Source organism: Simochromis diagramma, unplaced genomic scaffold (assembly GCF_900408965.1).
Source record: "Simochromis diagramma unplaced genomic scaffold, fSimDia1.1 OVJJ01000685.1, whole genome shotgun sequence".
NCBI lineage: Eukaryota > Metazoa > Chordata > Actinopteri > Cichliformes > Cichlidae > Simochromis > Simochromis diagramma.
The window spans coordinates 6,863,865-6,875,874 of NW_024387477.1; the positions used below are offsets into that span (position 1 = coordinate 6,863,865).

Below are 12,010 nucleotides of genomic sequence, written 5' to 3' on the forward strand. Positions count from 1 at the left end.
ACACACACACACACAGTTATATGCATACATCGCTCCCTATAAGAGTTCTCTGCTAGTGCCAGACATTTATTCTTAAGCTTTTGAGAAAAGTGGTCAAAAGAAGAATTGCTCAGTGAACATCACTGTAAGAAAATACATCAAATGTCTCTGTGGCAGGAGCCAAAATAATACAAGGCTGGTCTGCTATGACTGTCACGTACGGCACCCCTGTTTTCTCACTGCTAAAAGCCCACTGAGGGTGGAGTTGAGTCAGTGTGGAGAATAGTATCTTATGTGAATGTGTGTGTGTGTGTGTGTGTGTGCGTGCGTGCGTGCGTGCGTGTGCGTGTCGGTGGGTTGGGTGGTGATGCCAGAGTGAGGCATTGGAGAGGTGTTGGCATCCCACGCTGAAAAAAAGTGAGGAAATTTGCAGAGCGTAGAAAATTAGTGACTCCCCGCTGGGCCAAAAAACGATGGGTGCAGAGAAAAAGGGGAGGGGAGGACAACGCTCCGTGATGGTGTACAAAATGACCTCTGAGAGGAAGGGAGCGAACGACAGGGGCGGCAGAGAATGGGTGTGTGGGTGGGGGGAGGGGGGGGGGGGGGTCCTCAGGGAGAAGCACAGGGAGGGATCCAAAGCCAGGTCACCTTCTCCAGAGAGAGCAGCTGTGAAAACTCTGCCCCTGGGAGGAGGGTCACAGTCGAAAGCTCTGTATCTTACACACCAAAGCTCAGATTCTCCCTCTCTGCCTTCACCCTGCACAGGTCTGCAATAACAAAGCCAATTAAGAAGCCCAGGAGAGAAGCTAGCACCGTCTCACAGTCGCCTCTCGCTGACTTGGCAACCAGAATTATGGCTCAAGAGAGTACCTTTCAACATCAAATATAGAGAATATCAGCAATTACCATTCAATACCTCCGTTCTCCACTTCCATTTCTCCAACTCATGAGGTGACTCATAAAGCCACTTAAAATTTCTCCCAGATGCATGCTAACTGAGAACACGGGGAAAAAAGAAAAAAAAAAAAAAAAAAAAAAAAAAGGTATGCAACAGCATAACACCTCACGTTTTGAGTTAAAATGTCGCTAATCTCAGCGGAGTGCTTTATTTTGCAATGATTGGGCCACTGCCAAGGTGATCTTATTTACTCCACGTGGCATTTTAGGTGGCATTTGTTTCATCTGGATGTCATACTGCATGACATTAATTCAGATTTGGCTGCGAGAATCAATATCGCAGTATTGTTCTGGGAGACATCAAGAGAACAGACAAGTTGAACTCTGTTACACAACCTTCATTATCCAGCAGCACAAAGAATAAAAAGAAAAAAAATGTTACAATTTTCTTCAGATCTGCACAGATGAGGCTGCCACATGTGTGTGATGTACTGCGAAGAATGTTTTGCAGTTTGTTACCTGAACAGCTATTGTCATACGGTGGTTTGGGCCACAATTTCGGTTATCATTCCTCGCTATATTCTCTCTGTTCCAGGTGCTGCTCTCCGATTGTCTGTCTGTATGGTAGCAGATGCGTATAAGAAAAGTGATTGTAAACAGTAGATGCACTCCTAGATCCTTTTCATGGGTGGCCAAGCTTTAGCAATGTGCTCCTCTGTAACTGTCATCTTGTAGATTTGAAATCCCTCCCCGATCGATTGTACTAAAAGCTTTAATCTGATTGTTAAAAGAGCTGATTTGACAAAGCTGTTATCAAACTGATTTAAGTACCAATCAATACTGCATTATGTGTGGGTGTTTTTTCCCCCTCTTTCAGGGTTTGGACAACTTTTCCAAGGACAGGTTCAGGAATGTCTGTCATGTCCAAAACGCATCCACAAAAACACAAAGACTCACACCCCTTCACAGGGGTTCACATCGGGCTTGCCGAGACAAAGTAAAAAAACAAATAATGCACAACTGCTGGAGTGTGGAAATGAAAAAAAATCATGTCATTCCTTTGTTGATGTTTTAACATTAACTGGGGTGTCTATTGAAATAGGTTCCAAACTCATGTGTGATTGTATTATTCAGGGTGGTGTAATGATCCATGGAGAGTTGTGTAGTTCTCCTGAAAGGAACATTTCTCAGCGAGAAAAGGAACGCACACAGACAGCAACATCAACCTCCTTTTCCTCTTCCATCTTTTCATGTCTTTCAGTATTCATTCCACACACGTATTCAACATTAGAGGGCAAATAAATTGATTGCCAGCAGCTGAAGACACTTATCTCCCAGCGAGTCAGCTTTGCGCTAGAGACCCCAATACCAAAACCGGGAAGCACTTCATTACGTTGATGCTTAACAGTAAGAAAAAAAAGACCAAACACTGGAACAACACCAGCAAACTGCGGTTACAAACACAGCAAACGCAGGTGAGACCGAGACTGAGTAAGACGGAGTGGGACACAATGATCAAGACCTCCGGGCTAAACAGTGTTCATTAGTGACAGCAATGCAGAATGAATGGAGCTGCTTACTTATTCTGTAAGCATCCTGGTAAAAGCGAGCAGGCAGGAACAGGGCTAGCCTTAGCCTCATGCTTGCCTGGGTAGTGATGGCCAATTAAGCTCCTCTCTGATGAGCCATACAGAGGCCCAGCAAGCAATTAGAGAACCAGGAGTTTCTGCTCATTATTGCTGCAGACTATCGGGCATTGTCCTGTGTAACACACATCTTAAGCAATGATATTGCAGAGTTGCTTATTAGATTTTGGTTTATATAATTCAGTTTGAATTAAAGAGAAACTCTCCTGCAACTGCTGCTTTCACGCCCGAAGAGGTAACCTCTCCATGCGCACGCCAGAGCTGTTTGCAGATAGAAAGCCTCTTTGATTTGACATTCAGGACTGTCTTTTTATATGTGATTTGTCAATATGATGTTGATAACCAATGAAGGAGACGACAGAAACCAATGCATCACAAGCGATATAGTCTCATGACTGACAGCTCATGGCCTTAAGTATTGATTTAGTTCACAGATTTGGATGCAAAGCTGGTGTAGGCTGGGGAGGGCCGAGCGGGCTGCGTGCGCAAATTCAGCTCTAATGCAGTCATGAAGTCAAGAGAAAGACTGTTATATTAATGTAAAGCTAAGCAAGTCTGATAATGGGACTGTACAGTATGGGCAATGAAATGGAAAACAGTGCTATAAATATAAAGAAAAACAGCTCCATTTATCATCATTAAAGAACTTGATAGAAAATTTAAACATTAAAATGTATATTCCTTATCTAAAAACTTAACACATCTACTGCTGATTGTTGTTTACAGATAGGAATTCTGTTGTGGCTTCTTTAAAACTAATGGGGGAAAAACCTTGTCAAAGTGAAGATTTAATATGGTTAGATAGGAGACGACTTTTATACCAGATGGCACTTGGGCAGAAATAACTGTATGCTAAGAAGCTGAAGTACAAATAAATATGATTCATTTTTAAGTGCTCTGTGTTTATACAGTACTTTAAGGGTATTATAATTGTTTGCTTTTCATGGGGCCAGGGGCATAGATGGAATAAATGAGAGCCAAAGGTACACTAAATAATAGTAGTGTGCAGGGGAAATACAGAAGCACAGCTAACACATGCCTACTAATGTTCCACTGCTGAAAGGCTTCTGATCCGGCTGAAGCCCTTGTGTGGTACAGCGCCCGTTCTCAGAACCGGGGGGAGTCCATTAAGTCAGTTTGGAGACACTGTGATTTTTCCATTTTCATCGCAGCTGAATCAGCCAAGGTTTCGGTGGCACCGAGTTCTAACCATATGGCTTCGGCCATAAGAATAACAGCGAGGGATCGGCTCCAAAGACTTACACTGTGATGGAGATCAATGACAAGCATTTATCACCTGAGGAAGGGCACTGCATGGGTGTGTTCGTGATCTTTATGGACACCGGTTTATGACTGAGTGAAGTACAGAGGGAATAGGTCGGGAAAAAAATAGAATAATCACAGATCCATGCAGTGGTAAGCTCAGATAAAAACATTGTGAAGCTGCTGGTCTGAATGTGTAAACCCACTTCGATTGGACCACTGGGAGTAATATGTACACAGAAGCCATATGTGAGAAGAGGAATGTGGCTCTTTCCCTAAGAAATGAAAACTTGCCCCTGGAGGACTATTCACCGATGCCCAACCTGTGGCAGGCAGCACATGCGAGATCTTGCCAGCGCACGCACATCTGCACAATCAAAGAAAGAAACAGCTCACGTTTACAAGCATCACCATATAGCTTTTAAGACTAATTATACACAACACTATCATAAGCTCTGCTTCTCTTTCTGGGTTTCAAAGCATATTCAGTCCTGTCGGCTCTCAAAAAAATATCATCATGCCAGAAACTAGCAAGTTGTAAATTTTCCATCACTGCTGTACACAGACGCGTTGGGTTAAACAACTTGGAACATGAAATCCTCAAATATATCAAATCATAATAGCTTTAAATCAGTCAAAGACAATCCAGCTACAATACCTGGCTTCTGTACAGCTCATTTAAAGTTGAGCAGTAGCAAAATTGACATCGAAGTAAGATTATGGATTACCAGATGGTCAGGATTTTTCAGTTTTTACAAGCCAAAAGTGACATTTACAAACAAAAAAACCAAACAAAAAACACGCAGCATCAAAAATGCGTTGAAAGTGAATGATAATCACATTGATAAAAGACAACAGCGCAAGTAAATTTTCATGCTTTAGATACCCATGCTTTTTCTGTGGCACAATGAATAAACTGCCAATTACACAGTACGTTTTCACTGGACCTCATTATCTTTCTGAGTCTTTAGAACGCATTTTACATAGACTACTACACACATGCAATTAAGCTTGCTAAAATTAGCCCCATGAATGGATGCTGAGCATGTGATGAGAGCAGGACAGTGAGCAAGTGAAAAAAATGGGAGAGATGGAGAGTGCGAGAGAAACAAAAATATACAACAAAAACCTTTGTGACAGACTGTAATAATTAAAATCAGTTGATTGGAGATGTATGCTTTGAAGTTAGAAGCCTGAGGATGAGTCTAAATACCTTCAAAGGACGGGCGTGCATATTCTGCGGGGTGCTATCGCAGCCTCAATCGGCCCTGCAATTTTTGATGGTTATTGAATGACATGACTGAATGGCAGCTAGGCGTCCAGGGGAGCCGGAGCCGAGTGCAGTGGAGAACATATGGACATTAGCATAGGCTGTCGGCAGCCTGCTGTCTCACAGACTGCGCCACTGGGACTGGCCTACCTGATGCTCTGCCCGGTTCTGGTTGGACAACAAGCCCAGTGTGCTGGCGTGTTTCCAGCTTTGACAGGACAGCTAAGAAGCTGGATGCTGGCCAAGGTCATTTGTGGAAACTTCAGTTAACTGACATCATAATGAGGGACAAAACACTTAACTAAAATAAAAGAAATGGCCTAAAAAGGAGCAACATTAAATTTTCAACATTATCACTGCCAGTAAGACTGAAAAGCAGCAACATGTTTTTGCTTTTATTGCTCCCCATGTTCGCAAATGAGTCATGGTTTAAGGTGTCAAGGAGCTGGAAGGCATCATTTTATACTAGCACACCTGAGACAGGCAGGATACTAATTTGTGCCACTGCAAGGTAATAATGCGGGGAAGCAGCACATATGACTGTGTGTCATTTTTAATAACACAAATAATTCATTAACAAAAACATACAGTCGAGCTGAATAGATAGCAGACCAGCCCAGGTCAACTTTTCCCTCCTAAGGACGACATCTAACGACCTCCCCCTGTACCTTTAATGACGAGTTTTGACCCATATCAATTAAAGATTTGGTTTGATGACCATAAAAATAGTTTTTTCGCGTTTTCTCAGGGTAGCTACATATGCAGAGACGACCCTCACCAACTTCTGATCAACACCCAGTTATACTCCTAGTCGGCCTTCAAGGGGTAAAGACTTAAAGGACTAAGTATAAAACCCTGGCAGTGCTTTCTGGAGGTCTCTTCACTCAGATTCTAAGCCTTGAAATATATTTCCCCATGTAAGGTCTGGGAAACAGTCAATCAAATCTCCAATTATTAATCCATTATAAATGGCAGCATTGGAAAGTCTTCACTAAGGAAGTATTAAAAACATAATCTTTGAATGAGATTTCATTTAAATCCTTTAGGAAGAGATGTCATCTGGCTCCTGTCTGCAACTAGTGCCGACTATTTATAGATTATCCACATAGCAGAACTCGAGGAATGACTGTGTGATTGTGTGTGTACTGAAATCTGTTCAAGCTGTTCTTTGGTTTCAATTTGTGTAAACTGTCGGCAACTCAGACAGACAGAAAATTAGATTTAAACCAAGCTTAAAATGGATATATTTATAGAATGAGCATATCAAACAGTTTTTTCATTTGTGAAAAGAAAATCCTCTGAAGGAAAAAAAAAAAAAATGGCTACCTGATTAATTTGCTGCAATCAAAATCAACTGACAGCGATCTGAATATACCTTTATAGTTATAGTACATGGCATGTCAATCATTGCTTCTGCACACTTAACGACTATTTTAACACAACCTTGACTTACTTTCTTAGGACTCCTATGAAAAACCAAGTGCACCTATGATTCTGGAGCTTTTAGAATAACCTTTAGCAGCAATAACTTGAAATAACTGTCTTCTGCATGACTGTCTGTTGTATTGTTGTTGAGGACGTTTGGCTTCTTTGCAATGTTGCATTGAGTTCGACAGGCAGCATTTCAATCAGGTGGAGGTCTGGACTTTGACTGGGCCATTGTAACACTTTAAGTCTTTCTGTTTTCAGACATTCTGATGTAGATTTGCTGCTGTGCTGGGGATCATCGTTCTGTTGCATGACCCAATTACAGTCAAGCTTTAGCTGTCACACAGATGGCCTCAACATTTGACTCTTGTATGCGGAGGAGTTCATGCTTGGCTCAATGACTGAAAGGTGCCTAGATCCTGTGGCTACAAAAACAAGGCCAAATCATCAGCCCGCCACCATCAACTGGTTTCAGGTGTTTGTGCTGATATGCCGTGTTTGGTTTTTGCCAGGCTTCATGCTGTGCATTATGACCAGACATCTCCATTTAGATCTCATCTGACCAAAGGACATTGTTCAAGAAGTCTTGTGGTTTTGTTCAGATGCAACTAAACCACATTACCACATTCTTTTTAGAGAGAATATGCCATTCTTTCCAAACAAGCCATATTTCTTCAGTTTTCTTCTTATAATTATATTCTTGTAATGAACTTTAACATTTAACATGCAGCAATCTAGCTCGGTTTCTCCGAGCATTGCACGATGTAACCATTTGAATTTGCCAAGATGTCCACTCCTGCGAAGATTATGGCATCAATCACACTTAAACGCTCCAGACCAGCAACTGCCAAAACATCTGCTTTTAGAGAACTGCTCACATATGCTGATGATCAATGAAGTGCATCTGATTAGCAGCACCTGCCTGCTAATCATCCACCTTAATCCCCAAGTAAGCAGTAAGAGTTTACTTTGTTTTTCATGTGACTGCATACAAGCATGAGAACTCTTTTTTTCCACATACCTGTACATTAAGAACCACACAATGTATACAAAGTAGCACAGCATTAATATTTATACATTAAATAATAAATGCAGCGTGTGACTGTAAGTTTAATGTTCACAGTCAAACATACAGTACTGTGCAAAGGTTTTAGGCAGTAAATATAAATATAAATGTTTATTTAACACTTCCACTTTTGAAAGCATTCCTTGGTTACAGCATTTTTTTCCTCGTCTGCCTAAAACTTTTGCACAGTACTGTACACGTTTAAGCGTATTTATTAATTGGGTAAAGAAATTCAAGTAATGACAGTGTTAAACTCAATATTATGCAGACAACATAAGCATCTAAGGATTGGAAGCATTGTTACTAATAGCGACTGAAAGCACTGTGGTTTGCAGTGGAGTGCATAAAAGGGGAAAAAAAATATCAGGTTGCTGGATAACAATGCCTCTCCATCACTTCATTGTTGCCAAGATTTATTCAGAACTAAAGATCTCCCATATAGTGAATCATCCACTTCGAGAAACAGGACAACTCGTGTCAGTATGGTTGTAGAGATGCATAACAACTCTGGCATTCTTCTGACAGAAATGCCACTACGAAACTGTGTGCCGCCTACGTCTTAGGAATGCAGAGTTCTTGTCTGGAATGTAATATTTATCTTGTAAATGTCTTGCAGGCTCAGCTTTCGCCTCTTACACCGCTTGGTATGTGTGCTTTGGTATGCTGCTAAGAAGTCCATCCATTCTACAAAAACACCACCTTAAATTTAGACATTTCAGAGAAGACATTTGAACATGAGAGATACATTCTGTCTTGAACTCTCTTCAATGTTGTGCTATCAGCATTGCAGGATAAACAGATACAACCCTCGGGTATTGAAGTGGGCAGAAATATTCAGTAGCACATTAGGGATGAAGTTGCCAAAGGCCTCCTAGGGGGTGGTATGCCTGATCCGCATCACACTAGCTTACTGCACCTCTGGATCAGTTGCAGTCTCTCTACCACAGAAAGGATTATTACATTTCACTTGAAAAAAAAACAAAACAATAACTGTAAGAAACCAGAGTTTGGAGGAGGATGTGGGACACTAAAGTAAGAAAGTATTTTTTTTCTCCCTTCTCCACCTGCTCATAAGAGTTAAATGAGCCTGACTATGATCTCACCTCCCTTTATTATCCCCATATCAAATGCTTGATTCAGTTGATTGCTCCCATCCCTCCATCACTGAGGTTTCATCTGATGGGCACCTGTGCTTAGCCACCATGTGAAAGACATGACTATATGTAGTTCTTACACTGTGCTGCCATCATATTTACATTTCATTAGACAATTTCAGAAAATCCCAATTCCTTGTATATGGAAACAAAATATGGTCATAGTACTGCAGCAAGCTAACACATCTGAATGTGTAGAACAGTGTAATTTCCCTTGCATGACATGACACATCCTGCCTTGTGACTACTATACAAATAGTCATTGCAGTGTCGATGCTCAAATTATATACTTACCAGCCACTTCACTAGGTACACCTATCAACTTCTCATTAATGCAAATATCTAATCAGCCAATAACATGGCAGCAACTCATCAAATACATTTAGGCACCCTGATAAAGTTCAAATATAGGATCAGAATGGGGAAGACCGATGATTAAGTGACTTTGATGTGGTGTGATGACCTAATGTGATATTCTTGCATGATAGGTTTACAGAGAATGGTCTGGAAAAGGGAAAATGTCCAATGAGGAGCAGTTCTCTTGGAAAAATACCCAGTTGGTATCAGAGACAATGGCCAGACTGCTTTAAGCTGATACAATGCAACAGTATTTGAAAATAGCCACTTGTTACAGCCAAGGTATGCAGAAGAGCATCTCTAAACATTCAGGACATATGAAGTTTGAAGCAGATGGACTACAGCAGTTGAAGCTCAGAAAACTAAAGCTACACTTCACATGAGCTCCCAAAGAGACAAATGCTGCCTGGTCTGAGAAGTCTCGATTTCTACTGCAACACGTGGACGGTAGATTCAGAACTTGGCATGAACATCATGAAACAACCCATGCAAATACGACCAAAACCCAAATGTCATCTCCCCTGGTCAAAACAGGCTGTGGAATGATGGCAAAATATGAACAGTAGACAGATCGATGCTGATATAGTTTGCATATGAAGTAGAGGTCAGGTTACACCATCTCTTAAAAAGCAAATATAAAGAAAGAAACAAATCAGATTACTGCCAAGAAAGAATTAAATGCATTTACATTTTTCCACACACTGGAGTCTTACGGTCATTACCTCCTTACATATAATCATCATCATAGGCTCTGATGGAATGCTGCATGCCCACTGTTAAGACAGTTAGCTTAGTATGACAAGTAGAGGATTTAAATTTAAAGTAAGGGGTTGCGGGTTTGAGTCCCCCTCGAGGTGACTTTTTAGTCTTCTCATTCTATCAAACTTTTTAATTTTGTTTACTTAATTTTAATCTAATAGATATGAAGTAGAACATTTTGGACATGAACTCACTTACTAAAAAGAACAAAACAATGATATGTAGGTGGCTTTGAAAGCATAACTCCAACTTTCATTTTGGAACCATTTTTCAACTAGATGTGTTGATGACACCAACAGTGATGGTTACACAATATTGAAATATTTGCTGGGATAGCTCTATCCTGTCTTTTATTAATAGTTCAGGCTGCTGGTGGTGTAAGGGTGTGGGGGATATTTTCTTGGTACAATTTTGACTCCTTTGTAAGAATCTGAGTGTCACTTAAACCTGTGTATTGTTCCTGACTACCATGAACCCATGGTATCAGTTTCCAACAGGATAACGCACCATGTCACGAAGCTCACATCATCTCAAACTGGTTTCTTGAACATGAAAATGAGTTCACTGTACTCCAGTGGCTGCCACAGTCACCAAGATCTCAATCCAATAGAGCACCTTTGGGATGTGAAATATTCACATCATGAATGTGCAGCTGACAAATCTGCAGCAACTCTGTAATGCTGGCAGAATCTCTGAGGATTGTTTCCAGCACTTGTTGGATCTATGCCACGAAGAATTAAAGCAGTTTTGAAGGAAGAATCTGGTCCAAAGCAGCAACAGTAAGGTGTAACTAATGAAGTGTCCAGTGAGTGTATATCATACATCCCTGAGGTGAATAAAACCCAATTTTCTAATTCACTGTATCTGTTAGTGCACCAAGTGAATGTTTTGAGCTTAGTGTGAATCCCAAAACCAAATTTTCATAACAGTGTAGAGTAAATGATGGCAAAGGTAGCTACATTACTGTTACTGGATCTAACATCAAATGCTGCCATATATCAAATATCTGCACTGACTTGGCAAATGGGATGATATTGGATTATGACAGCTCTCTTCAATCTAAAGGCTTCCAGCAGCTTGTTCGTCTAACCCAATTACTGTTATTTCAAAAAGGACTTAAATCCAATTCCTGTTCTCATTTCTTTGAGCAAAAAAAAAGAAAAATCAATGTAATTGTTAATTTTTGCAATACTGTATTAACTTGAGTGAGAAACCCTTGCAGGCATCTAACCACAACTAGATTAACTTATTATTCAAGCAGAAAACATACTTTTCATCTCCAGATGGAAAACCTTGGGGTTGTTAACCCATCTTACAGTGAGAAGTAATAACATCCTCAGAGAGAACTTATTTTTTATTCCATACGGTAAAGTTTTGTTACAGCCGCAGACTCTCAGGATTGCCCCCTGGCAACATGACTGGATAGCAAAACAACATTTCCGAATGAAATATTCAAATTTTAAATCAATCTTATCTCGATTGGCTGTTCAGCATGACGTGTTAAATGAGGGACGCGAGTATTTGTATTTTTAGGTTTAAGCTGTAGCTGTCAACTTGGAGTTTGTACATACACTTGAGTTATGTCATCTCTTACCACACACACACACACACACACACACACACACACACACACACGTCTCTGTGCATAAGTCTTCTTTATGGACTCATACATTGAAAAATGATTTTTCCAGATCTTTTCCCAGCTGTTCCATGAATTGCCATGTACTTCTTTTTGGATTCACTTGTTTAGTTGTATACTTTTTACACACTGAACTATTTGAATTCATTTGATCAAAGTGTTTTAACACATTCGCACGTGTGAATCCATTCACGCCAAATGTTTTCTCACATTCCCATGTGGTGATACACAGCTACAGCTCTTATGACCCTTTTTTGTTACCGTATCTTAGGCGCCCATTCACCCCGGGCAAAGCTCTGCTAAAACCATCTGCAGGGGACATATTGAGGAAAAGTAGACGTGATGACTAAAACGAATGTGTTCTTGGTCAGAGATTCTTGCACCACCCCTGACTTAATATTATGTGATGCATTTATTTTTACCCTTCTCCTCCATTGCGGATCAATGTCTTTAATCTCCCCGTGACAGAACTTGTAGGATATTTCATGTGGGAGGAACCAGATCATAAATAGACTCTCAAAAGTTTACTTATTTGAAGCTGACCTCAGTATG

The 12,010-nt window shown here is 40.6% G+C and overlaps 1 protein-coding gene and 1 long non-coding RNA gene across 5 annotated transcripts in view; one reads left to right on the plus strand and one right to left on the minus strand.

Moving 5' to 3' along the window:
- The window catches only part of unc5a (unc-5 netrin receptor A), a 153,870-nt gene that overhangs the window by 107,489 nt on the left and 34,371 nt on the right, over positions 1-12,010 (minus strand). The gene's annotated exons all lie outside the window — the stretch shown is intronic.
- Positions 341-9,627, plus strand: LOC120723728. Its single transcript, XR_005693816.1, has 3 exons — positions 341-354; positions 673-679; positions 9,271-9,627. It is a non-coding gene; the product is annotated as an uncharacterized LOC120723728 (long non-coding RNA).